Source organism: Balaenoptera musculus, chromosome 11 (genome assembly GCF_009873245.2).
Source record: "Balaenoptera musculus isolate JJ_BM4_2016_0621 chromosome 11, mBalMus1.pri.v3, whole genome shotgun sequence".
Classification (NCBI taxonomy): Eukaryota; Metazoa; Chordata; class Mammalia; order Artiodactyla; family Balaenopteridae; genus Balaenoptera; species Balaenoptera musculus.
In genome coordinates this window covers 55070879-55086654 of record NC_045795.1, presented here as the reverse complement: position 1 = coordinate 55086654, position 15776 = coordinate 55070879, and positions in this window count along the sequence as shown.

Here is a 15776-nt window from a genome sequence, read left to right as displayed (position 1 = left end):
TGCGTAAGCCAATTTTACTGAGATCTCAAAAGACAAGGTGACCACACGCAAGAGCTGTAGCTGTGAATCACAGGCTCTGATTTGTACTCCCAGGGCCCTCACTAAGGATCTGGGAGTCACCTTTCACTAACGTAGCAAACACCAGGCCTGTCTAGGTCCACTGTGGGGACTCTGTGTGGCTCCGGGCTTTAAATGCTTGAACTTTAATTCCTTATTTCTGAGTCTTTGTCTTCAGTCTCCATTTTATGTTTCCTCCTGGGTCCCGCTTATTCTAGTGGCAGGTTTCTGCAAAGTCTGTTTCTGCCAATATGTTTAGGGTGGTGTGAATCTGAATCTGTCCTTGAGGGTGGGCAGGGAGGATCACCTTTCTTTATTTCCTGATGCTGGAGTCCCACTCTGCTGCGTTGACAGGAAATTTTCCCTTGGGTGTTACTGTGGGCATCTTTCTACCCTGGGGTCGTGCAAAGGTCCTGGGGTCGTGCAAAGGTCCTGGGGTCATTTATAGAGATAAAGCAAAGGGGAGGCCGAGTCATGAGCCATGGGTCTATTGTACATTGGTTGATGCTGAGACCACCCATTGTCCCGGCCCATCAGGCCTATTCAAGTTCAGCTTGGAGCACCAAAATCTTTGGTGAGGCTGGGGGCTTTGGGTCATTTGTCTAGCCCCCCAACCATAGTGTCCCCTTGAGGTCTTGTGACCCCCTGGAGAGCTGTCCCCAAGACTCATGGACTCACCAATCTTCCCAACTCTGTCCTGCACTCTGTCCTTGCCAGCACAGCTGCTCCTCTCTCGACTGCACCTCTGGGACACCTAGTATTTCCTCATCAGGGAGCCATCGCAGGGAACAGGAGAAGGCCAAGCTTCAGACCTCAAGTCGCTTCTGCATCCCGCTCTGCAAAAAAAAATACCCTGAGGCAAAGAATTACAAAGGCTACTTGCATGAAACCCAAGATGAATACAAACAGCACCTAGTAAAACATGGGTTAATATCTCCAAAAAAAAAAAAGTATTCTGCCCAATGTTTACAATACCCTAATGGCCTGTTTTGCTTATGATGTTTCAGAGTTCTCTGTCACTCACTTTCCAGAACATTCTGTGTCCCTCTTGTATGCTGTGATTTCTCTGGCATGATCAGGATGATCATAGCGGGGACTTCGTGAGTATTTTTACCTGGAAATAGTCACTTTCTGTGCTAGTTTGAGCAGAAGACCACATCCTCACAACACCATCTATCGTATCTGGCGCAGCTGTCCTCAGAGGCATTGTTGCTTAGTTACCCACCCTTATTCTCATGCTTGCAGTAAGATTTTTGGGGAGAGCTGGAATACTGTCTCCCTATGGTGTTTTTTTTTAAAATTAATTTATTTAATTTATTTATTTTTGGCTGTGGTGGGTCTTCGTTGCTGCACACGGGCTTTCTCTAGTTGCAGCAAGCGGGGGCTACTCTTCGTTACAGTACGTGGGCTTCTCATTACGGTGGCTTCTCTTGTTGTGAAGCAGGGGCTCTAGGTGTGCAGGCTTCAGTAGTTGTGGCATGCAGGCTCAGTAGCTGTGGCTCACGGGCTCTAGAGCCCAGGCTCAGTAGTTGCGGCGCATGCGCTTACTTGCTCCGCAGCATGTGGGATCTTCCCGGACCAGGGCTCGAACCCGTGTCCCCTGCATTGGCAGGTGGATTCTTAACCACTGTGCCACCAGGGAAGGCCTCCCTATGGTGTTTAAACACTGAGATGAGCATTAATTATAAGGAGAGGTTTGCTCTGATGTACTGGAAAGAGGACTGGAAAAGGCAAGAAGGGGCCTCTGGAATAATGTGGCAGCTGTAGATATTTGTTCTGGGCTGAGGACAGTCCTGAGAGATCACATTCGAAGGGTGAGGCAATGCTGCAGTCCCAGGGGCATCCAGGTAAGGCTCTCATTCCCCGTCCTCATTTCCTGGCCTTTGCAAAGTCACCGGAGGGAGGAAAGGTGGGGGCGACCACATACAGTGCTGCCTTCCATGATGAGCTGGCACATTCCGGCACTGGTTCTGGCTGGTTTGATGTCTTATGCACACCAGCAATGGAAAGGAGTAAAGTGCTCTACTTCAAATTGAACTGAGGTTTGGTGGAGTTTTTCCTCATCATGCTCATTACCAGGAAGAGAAAAGTCTTAACAGTTAAACAAGAGTGAGCAGGTGGGAGAAAGAATTAAAGGCCGAGTGAAGCTTTGACTCTTTTGAACCTTTTTGGGTGAGATTTTGCTTGTGTCTTCAGGCTCCACAGGCTGGCACATCACCAAGGAGCCACCAGGTGGCGCTGCCAGCAACCTCACGTTAGAGACTCTCCCGGTGAGGCAGGATTATTGGGAAATCGGTTCTTGTCTCCAGGGCACTGCGGTCCGGCCGGGGAGCCAGCTTGCCTCTGATCAGGGAGTGACCTGAGTTTCACAAGATGAAGCAATGCCTGGGCCTGGCGCCTGCTTCCTGACCCCGTATCCGAGGGATTAGAGTTGTATTGACTTCCGATAAATGCTTTCCTCCACAATCTGGGTTTGGTATCTTTCTCATTTTCTGCCCTGCTAGGTTTAGTCTCTCAAAATGGGATATTTCTGTCAGAAAAGATAAAAATTGTGTCACTGTAATAAGATGTTCTTGCTCATGGCAATGAAAAGCTTCACGGATAAGCTCTAAAGTGTGCAGCCCTGCCCCGATCCTCATCTAGTTTCCCTGACTCAGCTTCGTCCCATCCCAGAGGTCAGGGTGGAGGGAGTGTGGATGGACCAGGCCCAGGGACGGGCTGGAGCTTAGACAGGGGCTGGGGAGGGGGACGAGCTGAGGCTGTTGGGCGGTCAGAGGACCGGGGCTGAAGGATGGCGCGAGGCTGTGGGAGGGCCTTATGCGCACACTTTGCAAAGTGTGAAAAGGTGATTTGACACTTTGACAGGTGCATGTTGCTATAGATGCCATAAAAGACTGGATACAAATGTCCTAAAGATTAGAAGAACCTTGTCAGACTGCTGCTTTGAGACCTCCTGATTCCTCCGATGGGCGGCTTCTGCCTATGGGAACATCTCTCCCAGGATGAACCAGGACGCGAGCTGAGTGGCATCTGCAGGAATGGAATCTCTGACGGACGGTGGGTGGAGCCTGGAGCCAGCTGGGGGCCTGTGGGCACACTTGAGGGTGCAAAGTAGTCTGGGTTAATTTCTGCCCAAATCTCAGTCTGTGAGAAAAAGGAAGTTTGTTAGGGTTTGAATGTCAGTCCTGGGGACAATTAACTCGCTTTCTCAACAGCTAACAGATCAAATTCCTAACTTAGAGAAGCAGTAAATGCTTCTAGCTGCTTTGCCCAAGCTTGCCCTGAACCAGCTGTCATGAAGAGGAGATAAGGTCTCAGATTGAAATGTTCAAATTGTACATTTTTTTTTCTAATAACAGAGTTGTTGACAGTTGTGAGGCCTATACCATTTTACCCTACTAAAATAGTTAAGGTCAGCCAACATTTTAAAATCAGAGAGTTAAATTGTGTTAAATGTGCCCAAGACACACTGTTGGTTATAGCTTCAGAAATTTGAGTTTTCATATATTGAAGAAGGTCAATTTGTTATAAAAGAAATTCTCTTTATATAATGAAAACGTGTTTTTATCCCTGCATATTGCAAAGCCTGAGAAATCTTTAGGTTTGGAAGGTGTGTGTGTGTGTGTGTGTGTGTGTGTATCTGTGTTTGTATAAGAGAGTCTAAATTTTGGGGACTTCTTTCAATGTGTACTTTTCTAGAGCAGTTTGCTTGCCAGGATTAGCTGAAAGCCTCTTAGAACCTCTAGAATGCTGCTAACTTCCAGGAAAATGTTTTGTTTCTTCTAGAAGGTTAGGGAGAGTTAGGCCAGGTCAAATACATAGGAGGAATGTGTGCATATTATCTTACCCAGAGCTCTGCCTTTTCCACAGCTGTTCCCAGCACTGTCCTGCCCTTCCTTCCATGAGAAGAGAGAAATGTTCCCCAACTTTCGTTTCATCAGTGTCCACGACTGTCCACGAATTAACCAGTCTCCTTGACAAAATTCCCTGAATTTTTTTGGAGGAAGAGAAATGTGCTGAGTGTATCAGTCAGCTGTTACTGTGTAACAAGCAAGCACACAAAAAAATTTCCATAGCATACAACAAAAAGCAGTTATTTAGTTCCTGCATGTGCAGGTCAGCTATACGCCTCTCGATCTCAGCTGGACAAGTTCATGCATCCCGAGTTGGCTGGGAGTTGACTGATCTAAGTGGGGTGTGTCTGAGCCCTTCTGCTTTGACTGCAGTGTTTGGGGAAGCTCCACTTCTCCCTGCAAGGCTGAGGGTCTTTTGGGCAGTGTGTCTTATCCAGCGACCCACCCAGGGCGTGTCTTTATTATGGCAGTGGCAGAAGTACAAGAGGGAAGGTCCCACTGCAAACGCCAACTTTGTGTCACATCTGCTAAGATCCCGTTGGCCAAAGCAAGTTTTATAGCTGATACTGAAGTCAAGGGACAGGGGAAGTACTCTCATTCATTCTTACATGGTTGACCTGCAAAGTCACTTGGGAAGGGAAATGGATATAGTGAGGGGTAAAAAGTTGGCACTCTGATGTAATCTACCACAGTGTATGAAACACTTCTCTGAAATGCTCAGAAAACATGGATGCTCTGTGTTACCTTTAGCCTGGCACTCAAGTCTAAAGGGACGCTTTCCTTCACCATCCTCTCTAACTTCTTACAGCCCTCCCCTACTGCCTCCCAGATAACACATCTTAAACATGTCCACAGGGACTTCCCTGGTGGCAGAGTGGTTAAGAATCCGCCTGCCAATGCAGGGGACACGGGTTCGAGCCCTGCTCCAGGAAGATCCCACGTGCCGCGGAGCAACTAAGCCCGTGTGCCACAACTACTGAGCCTGCGCTCTAGGGCCCGCGAGCCACAACTACTGAGCCTGTGTGCCACAACTACTGAAGCCCGCGTGCCCAGAGCCCATGCTCCACAACGAGAAGCCACCACAATGAGAAGCCCGCGCACCGCAACGGAGAGTAGCCCCCGCTCGCCACAACTGGAGAAAGCCTGCATGCAGCAACGAAGACCCAATGCAGCCAAAAATAAATAAATAAATAAAATTTAAAACAAACAAACAAACAAAAAATCATGTCCACTGTTGCCTGGGGAGCCCTCTCTAGTTTTTGTTTGCCTCTAAGCCCTACCCAGTTTCACAGTGGAATTCAGGGTCTGCCTCTTCCAAGTAGCTCCACCCCTGGCAGACTGCCTCTCCGAACTTATATCGTCACTCACCTTTCTTGGCTGCTGATCTGGGTTTGGAGATCTTGGAGGGTTGCACAGATCTACTGCACCTCTGAAGCTCCATCATCCAGCCTGCATGGTGCCCAGCATGCAGTAGATGTGCTCAGTAAATGTATTGTTTTTGGTCAGGAGCTGGGAATGGAAAAGCAAAAAAAAGTTAGTCTTCCAAACGCTAGGGGGTGGGGGGAGCTTCCACCTCAGGCAGCCGTCAGGGCTCCCTCTCCCCTCGGTTCTCACACTGCAGTTAGGATGAGGCTGAGACAGGGCAAGTCACTGGCTCATTTCAAGTCCTCGCACCATCCTGGGTACCTCAGATCCATCCATCTTCTGACTCAATGCCTGAGTCTCAGCCTCACTGAGCTCCCTCTGTTGGTTCACTCAGGGCTGATTAGGTGATGGGTAGTGAAATGTGCATTATGAGTTGAAAAACCGTCTTCTCATAGTGTCTGTCGTTCCATCCTATGGGTCTCATCTCAGGAGGATTTTTTCCCTGTTGCTCCCTCCCCTGGAATGCCTTTACCCTACAACCATAGTTTACAATAAGGTTCCCTCTTTGTGCTATACAGTTCTATGGGGTGTGACAAATGCATAAAGACATTTACCATCACGGTTTCATACACAAAGATTTCACCAGCCTAAACATCTCCTTTGCTTCACCTGTTTATGCCTCCCACTCTCTCCCCCAAACCCCCTTGTTCTGTTTTGATAAATGGATTAGGAAAGGCAAGATACTATTCCACGACCCTGGAATATTAGAGTGGCTTTGCCTCTTGAGTTCTGTGTCATCAGGAAGGCCAGAGGGCTCCTCTTACAGTCATCCTGCAGGGTTAGGTGGAGAGTCATTGTAAGTGAGGCAGAGGGTGCAGAGTGCCCAGCACATTGCTGGGGCTGCACATAGGTTGGCCCCCTTCCCCGTTGCCTCTGGTGTGGGTTAGCTGAGCCTTGGCAGTTGAAGAGAAGCGCGAGGCCGCCCTGGAAATCCAGGTAATTGTATTTCCTTGAGATAACTCTTTTCCCTTCCTGCATCCTGAGGGGATGAACATCAGGCTTCTCTGGCCCCAGGCAGGGAAGAGATCTAGTGGGAAATTTCATTTTCTCTGTGAGTTTAAGGAAGTCAGAGGCCAAGAATTTCATTAATCACCATGAGGATCCTCTGTGGCCCCACTTGGGCATCACCTGTCCTGAACTGTCTTCTTGGGACGGCCATTCAGAACAACCCGAACTGACCCTTCACGATTGGTTCTGACCCACCCTGACACCAGGTGCTAAAGGCTGGCTCCCTCCAGCAAGCCCCCCTACCCCTGCCCCCTAGTTCTCCTCTGACGTGGGGATACTTCTTCCTTGATGAAGATTCAGCCCTCTGTGGCAGGATTTCACAACACAGACATTTCTGTTTAGCACAAACTTCCATAATGAGGATTGGAAATGACGTAGTTTAATTAGGAAGCTTGATTTACAGTGAGGAGACAGATATTGATTCTGACGTGGTGCTTGCTCCACGCACATAGGAAAAATTTGTTGCTCACAACTCAAAACGCTGTTGGAATGACTCTGTGCTTGGTTTAGCTTATCGGTAGTGAATTGATCAGAGTCGTGCAGGAAACCGATGGCACGTGCAAACGTAGCTCAGGACAGTTTAGTGAGGTGTTTGCAAAGGTGTGGATAGGGTGAAGAGCACCAACAAGGAATGGGAAGGCACCGCAGGACCAGAATCAGTGCGAAGCCATCGCCTCCCTTGATGGGCAAGAGGTGGGGACTTGGTAGCAGCTATAGGTGTCAGAGAGGGACTGTCTGAAAGGAGCTGTGACCTTAGGTGAAATAATGCAGACACTGTCAATGTGCCGTCTAGCAGGGAGGGAACCAGGGACACCTAACTTCTCTCCCCTCCCCTTGCACGATGGTACCTCCATTTGCCAAATCTAACCAGAAGCTAGAAGGCAAAAGAGCCCAGATGATGCATTCCACCAAGGTCAGCCTTCTGGGGTCCTGGGCAGGGTGGGGGAGTGTGGATAAGAGCAGGGGAGCAGAAGTTGGGGGGGAGTACCCAGCACACTCGGGTTATAAGCAGGATAAAGGTGATAAGAATGTGTGAGGATATCAGGGCTAACGAAGGTACTGCTGGTGAAAGGGAAACACTGGCATGAGTTGCACGTGAAATAAAATCCTACATGTGCTCAATGATGTCTGATTTTGCAACTACTGGGTAGAGAGTTGACCCTGAGCAAAGCGGGAGTTAGGGGTGCCAACACACATGCAGTCAGAAATCCAAGGATAATTTTACAGTCAGCCTTCTGTATCTGCAGTTCTTGCACCCTCGACCTCAATCAGCCATGGATAGTATAGCACTGTAGTACGTGTTCACTGAAAAGAATCCGCGTACAAGTGGACCCATGCAGTTCAAACCAGTGTTGTTCAAGAGTGAAAGGCCACTAAAACAGTATGGAGGTTCCTCAGAAAACTAAAAATAGAATTGCCGTATGATCCAGCAGTCCCACTCCTGGGCATATAGCCAGACAAAACTCTAATTCAGAAAGATACACGCACCCCTATGTTCACAGCAACACTATTTACAATAGCCAAGACACGGAAATCACCTAAATCTCCATTGACAGATGAATGGATAAAGAAGATGTGGTACATATATACAGTGGAATTCTAGTCAGCCATAAAAAAGAACGAAATGCCATTTGCAGCAACATGGATGCAACTAGAGATTATCATACTCAGAAAGAGAAAGACAAATACCATACAATATCACTTCTATGTGGAATCTAAAATACGACACAAACCTATTTACAAAACAGAAACAGACTCACAGACATAGAGAAGAGACTTGTGGTTGCCAAGGGGGAGGAGATGTAGGGGGGATAGATGGGGAGTTTGGGATTAGCAGATGCAATTATATATAGAAGGGATAAACAACAAGGTGCTACTGTATAGCCCAGGGAACTATATTCAATGTCCTGGGATAAACCATAATGGAAAAGAATATAAAAAGAGAATGTATATATGTGTATAACTGAGTCACTTTGCTGTACAGCAGGAATTAACACAACATTGTAAATCAACTATACTTCAATGAAAAAAAAAGTCAATGGCAACTATAAAGAAAAACTCATTTAAAATATCTACAGAAAATAAATTCATGAATCTAAAATTCTTGAAGCTCTGCCTTTTCACCACTCCATGCCTATTTCCACTGAAATAATAATAATTTTTTTATTGCGTTTTTAAAAAAACATAGTGTAAATGTACCCTCAACAATTTACACTGGCTTATTGGCTATGTCTGTGTTCTCAGGCCCCAAATTTTGCACACAAAATTCAATCAGTTCAGCTTTTCATCAGAAATGCCACTGAGGTTTACAACATTTAACTTTACATTTCTTTCTCCAAAAAAGTTTAGAATGGAGTCTTGGATGTCCAGAAACAGACACTTCAAGACAAGGATTCATGTGCAAGTGATTTACGAGGGAACCTCTCCGAGGAGAAGCTGGAGAGGGAGTGTGGGAAGCCAAGCAAAGGTGTGAGTTCAGGGCAAGTCGTTGCCTAAGCTTAATTGTGAAGGGGGCTCTGGAGTGTTAACCCCATGGCAGAGCTTGTCCAGACTCAGGGCAGGGAACTAGGCTCTTATACGCCTACACCTGTCAGTGATGGCCATGGGCCACATGGGGGATGTAAACTCCTGGGAGCCTCTGGTTGTCTACTTATGTGTGGCAGTGCAGCTCCAGTAGCCTAAGAGAAGCTCTCTGAAGAGATCTGCATGTGTAAACCACTAGGAGTGAAGGTGCAGAGGCTGGAGCAGGGGCCTGCGTAACCAACCAGGGCATCTGGGTGGAGCACTGACAGCAAAGGTCCCCTTGGAGTCTCATGTATTGACTGCACGGTACTGGAGGCAGCTAGAGCAGGGCTCACCACCGTGACAGTCCTTTCCATTTTCTTCTCTCTCTCCTGATCTGAGGTTATGTCCCTCTCCTCCCCACACTTGTTATAAGATAGACACATTTACTCTATATCTGCATGGTTCCTCAGGAGAGAGACCACCAGTCCAATGCTTCCTTTTATTTACAAGGAAATATAGTGCTGCCCATCTCACCTCTCACTGTGTCAGAACACAAGATTGTAGCAGATGACCATATTTCTTGTATCCAAATCTTTGTATTTATTGGAAATAGATACAAAATATATTTACAAAAAAATATTTTTACTGGAAAGTGATGATTTAGTTTTTTGATTATCCATGCAGTTTGATACCATTTTACTTTTAATTATCACATCCTTCAGGGGACTGGGAGGTGAAAAGAGAGACGCTAACACTCAAATGGGCTAACATTCAAATGAACTTGGTTAGTAAGAGTTATTATTATATGTTGACCCCTTCTACATGGTGTTTGCATTAACGTGACTCATTTAAACAGGACACATTTCCCTAAAAGTAGTCATAATTTGAAGTGATGTCATCAGTAAGTTTCTTACTGATTTTGAATGATGAGAGCAAAGGCATATTATCGATCGATTCTAGAAGCTAAAATTAGTAGCTGAAGGCAATGGACATGGGACTCTTTCTTGTCTGGAGTGAGGGGGAGGGGGAGGGATGACCTCACACTTTCCAGCACAGTTTAGTCGGTGATGCATTTGTAGCCACTTCCTTTGTGGTATTCCAGCTTCCTGATCCCCCCCATTCTGGATGTGTCAGGTGTCCAACAGTAGCTAAAGCAAACACAAGTTAATATATGTGTATGTTATCTTGCCACAATTCTAATGCAAAGAATGACTATTCTCTTAAGGATGTGTCTAGGACAAATGGGGCAGTTTAAGAGGTTTTTTTTTTTGCTACTTTACAAAATCAGACCTCATGCCAAAACTCTGCCAGTAAGCAGTTCTCAAAAGGCAGTTTAAATGAGTGTCTGTTAAGATGTAGTAAGCGTCTCTGTTCCCTTGAAGATAAAGTTAGCAATGTCACATTATTAAAATCTGTGTTAAATGTCTAATCCAATTAAATTTCTCTTACATTTACTACTGTACTTCCTTGTAATGGGGTTAGTAGATGCAAACTACTACATATAGAATGGATAAACAACATGGTTCTACTGTATAGTATAGGAAACTGTATTCAATATCCTGTGATAAACATTTACTACTGTACTTCCTTGTAATGGGGTTAGTAGATGCAAACTACTACATATAGAATGGATAAACAACATGGTTCTACTGTATAGTATAGGAAACTGTATTCAATATCCTGTGATAAACCATAATGGACAAGAATATGAAAAAGAACATATATATATGTGCAAGTGAATCACTTTGCTGTACACCAGAAATGAACACAACACTGTAAATCAACCATACTTCAATAAAATAAATTTAAAAAAAGAAGGAGCCCTGTGCCAGCTTCCCAGATCCAGAAACGACAGAACAATATGGAGTTTGCTGGCTCGCAATGTAGGCAACCACAGCTGTGCCTAAGAGGTGGAGGAGAGGATATTTATCAGTGAAATTGAAGAATCTTCCAAGATCTTCATTCTAATCTTCATTGGTCGTAACTTTCTTCTACTAGAGCTACCCAGTTATAAACTACCAGCAGAGATCTGTGTCTGTATACCACAATGTTTCATGTTTGAGTTTGGTTCATACAAAGAGCAAAAACATACCATGACACATTGAATGAATAGAGCTAAACTTTTCTAAGTATTTCTGATTCATGTCCCCTTGCCCCTTAATTTCTAAAATATACAAACAGCTCATACAACTCAATAACAAAAAACAAACAACCCAATCGAAAAATGGGCAGAAGACCTAAATAGTCATTTCTCCAAAGAAGACATACAGATGGCCAACAGGCACATGAAAAGATGCTCAACATCACTAATTATTAGAGAAATGCAAATCAAAATTACAATGAGGTACCGCCTCACACCACTCAGAGTGGCCATCGTTAAAAAGTCTACAAATAACAAATGCTGGAGAGGGTGTGGAGAAAAGGGAACCCTCCTACATTGTTTGTGGAATGTAAATTGGTGCAGCCACTATGGAGAACAGTATGGAAGTTCCTCAAAAAATTAAAAATAGAATTGCCATATGATCCTGCAATCCCACTCCTGGGCATATACCCAGAGAAAACTCTAATTCAAAAAGATACATGAATCTCAATGTTCATAGCAGCACTATTTACAGTAGCCAAGACATGGAAGCAACCTAAATGTCCATCGACAGATGAATGGATAAAGCGGAAGTGGTATATATATATATATATATATATATATATATATATATATACATACACACACACACACACACACACACAATGAAATATTACTCAGCCATAAAAAGAATGAAATAATGCTATTTGCAGCAACATGGATGGACCTAGAGATTATCATACTAAATGAAGTAAGCCAGACAGAGAAAGACAAATATATGATATTTCTCAGATGTGGAATCTAAAAAAATGATACAAATGAACTTATTTACAAAACAGAAATCAATCCACAGACATAGAAAACAAACCTATGGTTACCAAAGGGGAAAGGGGGAGGATAAATTAGGAGTATGGGATTAACCTATACACAATACTATATATAAAATAGATAACCAACACAGACCAACTGTATAGCACAGGAAACTATACTCAACATTTTATAATAACCTATAAGGGAAAAGAATCTGAAAAAGAATAGATATATATGTGTATGTATAATTGAATCACTTTGCTGTACACCTGAAACTAACACAACACTGTAAATCGACTATACTTCGATAAAAAAATTTATATAAAAAAAGAAGGCATCAAAATACAAGAAGAGCTTGTTCATGTAATTTTTTAAAAGATGAGACGATAGTTGTTATCAAATCACGTGATACATAATTTCCTCTAGAACTATTTTCTATTTTTTTTATTAAAAAAATTTTTTAACATCTTTATTGGAGTATAATTGCTTTACAATGGTGTGTTAGTTTCTGCTTTATAATGAAATGAATCAGCTATACGTATACATATATCCCCATATCTCTTCCCTCTTGCATCTCCCTCCCTCCTACCCTCCCTACCCCACCCCTCTAGGTGGTTACAAAGCACTGAGCTGATCTCCCTGTGCTATGCGGCTGCTTCCCACTAGCTATCAGTTTTACATTTGGTAGTGTATATATGTCCATGCCACTCTCTCACTTTGTCCCAACTTACCCTTCCCCCTCCCTGTGTCCTCAAGTCCATTCTCTAGTAGGTCTGCGTCTTTATTCCCGTCCTGCCTCTAGGTCTAGAACTATTTAAATGAGTGATATAGTGGTCTGATTTCAAAAATATCAATACTTATCACATGCTGAATACTATATCTTATGCAATTCTTTAAATTTATGAAGAAAAGTGTGTGATTATGTACATTGTTTTCCAAATTTCTCTTAGGGTATATGTGAATAAGAAGGTTGAAGACTGTACCATAGATAGATAGAACAGGAGGATATCTTAAAGACCCTTTAGTACAAAGACCCTTAAAGACCCTGAAGTCGGAAGCCCAAGCATTGTTCTACATATGAGGGTCAGTGCATCTGATCTGTTTTCTGGGCTTGCTTCATGATGTCCCACTCAACTTGTATATGTATATTCCAATTATCTATATCTTTGCCTCATGATCTACTAACAGTAACACAAAGGCAACATTTCTTATGAAATCTGGCACGAATAGAAGGGAATGGGCTTGATTCACCTAAGAAAGGAGACACTTAGAATATTCTGTAACTGCAAACTATGTTCCATCTTATCAATTTCCCCATATTCAACGGAGACTAGCTCATTTAGAAAACTCCCTAAGACTGGGACTTCCCTGGTGGCGCAGTGGTTAAGAATCCGCCTGCCAATGCAGGGGACACGGGTTTGAGCCCTGGTCTGGAAAGATCCCACATGCTGCGGAGCAACAACTACTGCTCCCGTGCACCACAACTACTAAGCCCACGTGCCACAACTACTGAAGCCCGCGCACCTAGAGCCCATGCTCCACAAAAAGAGAAGCCACTGCAATGAGAATCCTGCGCACTGTAACAAAGAGTAGCTCCTGCTTGCCACAACTAGAGAAAGCCCACACGCAGCAACGAAGACCCAAGGCAGCCAAAAATTAAAAATAAATAAATAAATGAATCTAAAAAAAAAAAAAGAAAGCTCCCTAAGACTAAGTGGGGCATGGGGATCCTTGGGGCTTTTGTGTGGATGAAGGTCACAGCCTACTCAATGCCCAGGAGAGACATGGCTCCACTTCCTGAAATATCAGTTTCACTTAAAAAATGGATGGACATATATATATTAATATGTATAAAATGGATAACTAATAAGAACCTGCTATATAAAAAAATAAATAAAATAAAATTCAAAAATAAATAAATAAATAAACTAAGCCTGAACCTACTGTGAAATAGGATGCAAGATACACAATAAAAGTTTAAAGCTATCACACAAGACTTCCAGGAAGGTTTGAAATTGTGGTAGGAGCCAGCAGCTGTGCCTCCAGGACCCACTGGGTGTTGAGTTCAGCATTTTCTGCTATTAGGGAGTGTTCAGTGAATGTTTGAGAAATCTGCTCTAGGGCTTCCCCTGTTTCTGGCGGTCCTTGTTGCCATGGGAGAGAAAGGACCCCAGGCATCATTAATGCCTATGCTTCACATTGTACAGATGTGGCCCTTGTCACCTGGTCATGCTGCTGGCCCTGCCCCTGAGGCCATCCCAGATATGGTGTTTGAGAGGGGTTTGCAGAGTTTGCAGAAGTTCTAGTGGATTTTCTTCTTGGCTGACATTCAAAGGGGAATTTTCTTTGTTTGGGTTACAAGGAGGTCAATATCTCATTAACAGTGATGACAGATTGTAGGAGCTCTAAGATAGCCTCATGCCAAATGTGAAACAACCAATATGTTTATGAAATCATTTAATCCATAATCATGGCATATAATGAAAGGGGCTGGTGGCTTGGCATTGGCATTTACAAGGCCGACACCATGATATGTTTCTGTGAATTACAGATTCAGCAAACCGTGTAATTTATGAGTCATGAGAAAAAAAGGATCCATCTGGGCAGTTCTTGAAGCTTGTTGAAGAAAGGTGACGTCTTTAATCAACCTGAATATAAAAATCATGCTTTTGAGCTATTTTACTGTCCTGTGCAGCACTGTGTCCCTCTGATCCTTAGCATTTTCTGAGGGATTTGGGGAGCGGAGGGGGTAACATTCTTCTCAGTTTTGCTGATCATAAATTTTTTATTTTCCAAAGATGCTATGGATGTGGTGCAATTCTTTTCTGTTGCAATTCAAGGGACAACAGAGCTGTGACATTGAGTGTGCTGCTGGTATTGACCTTGAAAAATTACTTGAGTTCATCAGATAAATCGAGAGCCATAATTTGGCCCTAAATAAGGCTGCAGACAGAGCATCTGTGAGATTTCTGTGGACTTTGGGTTTCTCATCATTTTCCATAGTGCAATGCAACCCCTCTCTGAACTCTGGCTGCACCGATCAATATTTCAATGGGTCACAGCTATTTACTCCTTTATGACCACCTTAGAAAGGCCCCATATGTCAACCTCCTCAATCGTGTATCTGTGTTGGGTTTGGGACTGCAGGTCAAATTTAATATACATTCAGCAAATCCAGGCCTACCATGACCTTTGGTGTCTTCATCTGGAAGATGATGATAGTACTATTAACGTTTACGCAGGTCATGAGGATGAAACGGTCCCAGGTATGAAGCACCAGCACAATGATGCTCAATGTCAGTTTGAGTGCCTTGCTCCCACTAGTATTAAATATTCAGCAGGGTTCTCCCAGGGCGGGGAAAGAGTGCTGGGGTGTAAATACATGCTCTCTTAGCTTTAATGCGGATGGCGTGATGCCCAGAGCTAATCAAACCATGAGTGTCAGCTTGTAGGTGAACATCAAGAGAACCTAAGTATTGGCTGCATGTCATCATTGCATGAGTTACATACACATTTTTTTCCTTGCTATTCCATATTCTTTAAAACCCACATTTTGAACACAACATTGTAAAGCAATTATACTCCAATAAAGATGTTAAAAAAAACCCCCACACTTTGAAGAAGCAAGGTACAATTTTGCCTGTTAAATTTCAGCTACTCTTAAGGCTCTCAAGTGCATTGCTCTCTGCAGTCACATTTTATCTATACAATTCTGCTTGATTTTAGTATTAGAGCTAAGATATATGTGCTAAAAATGCTTTCTGTGAGTAGCCAAGAATCCACAGGGGGAGTGGCTTGGCACTGGAATGCAGTCTAGATTTCCACTACGTCTGTCTCGTACCCACATTTTTTTTCTCACATATTTGGGATGCTTGAGTGATTTAGGCTGTGGTCAGATGTGGCCAGGTGACCTGAAGATAACACTTTACAAACCTTAGTATGACCTCGGTATTCACAGATATACCTCCTTTTGGCACAAGAGAATTGTCTCATATTCATGACCTAGTCCTGGGGTTTATAAAAATAGAAATATTAGG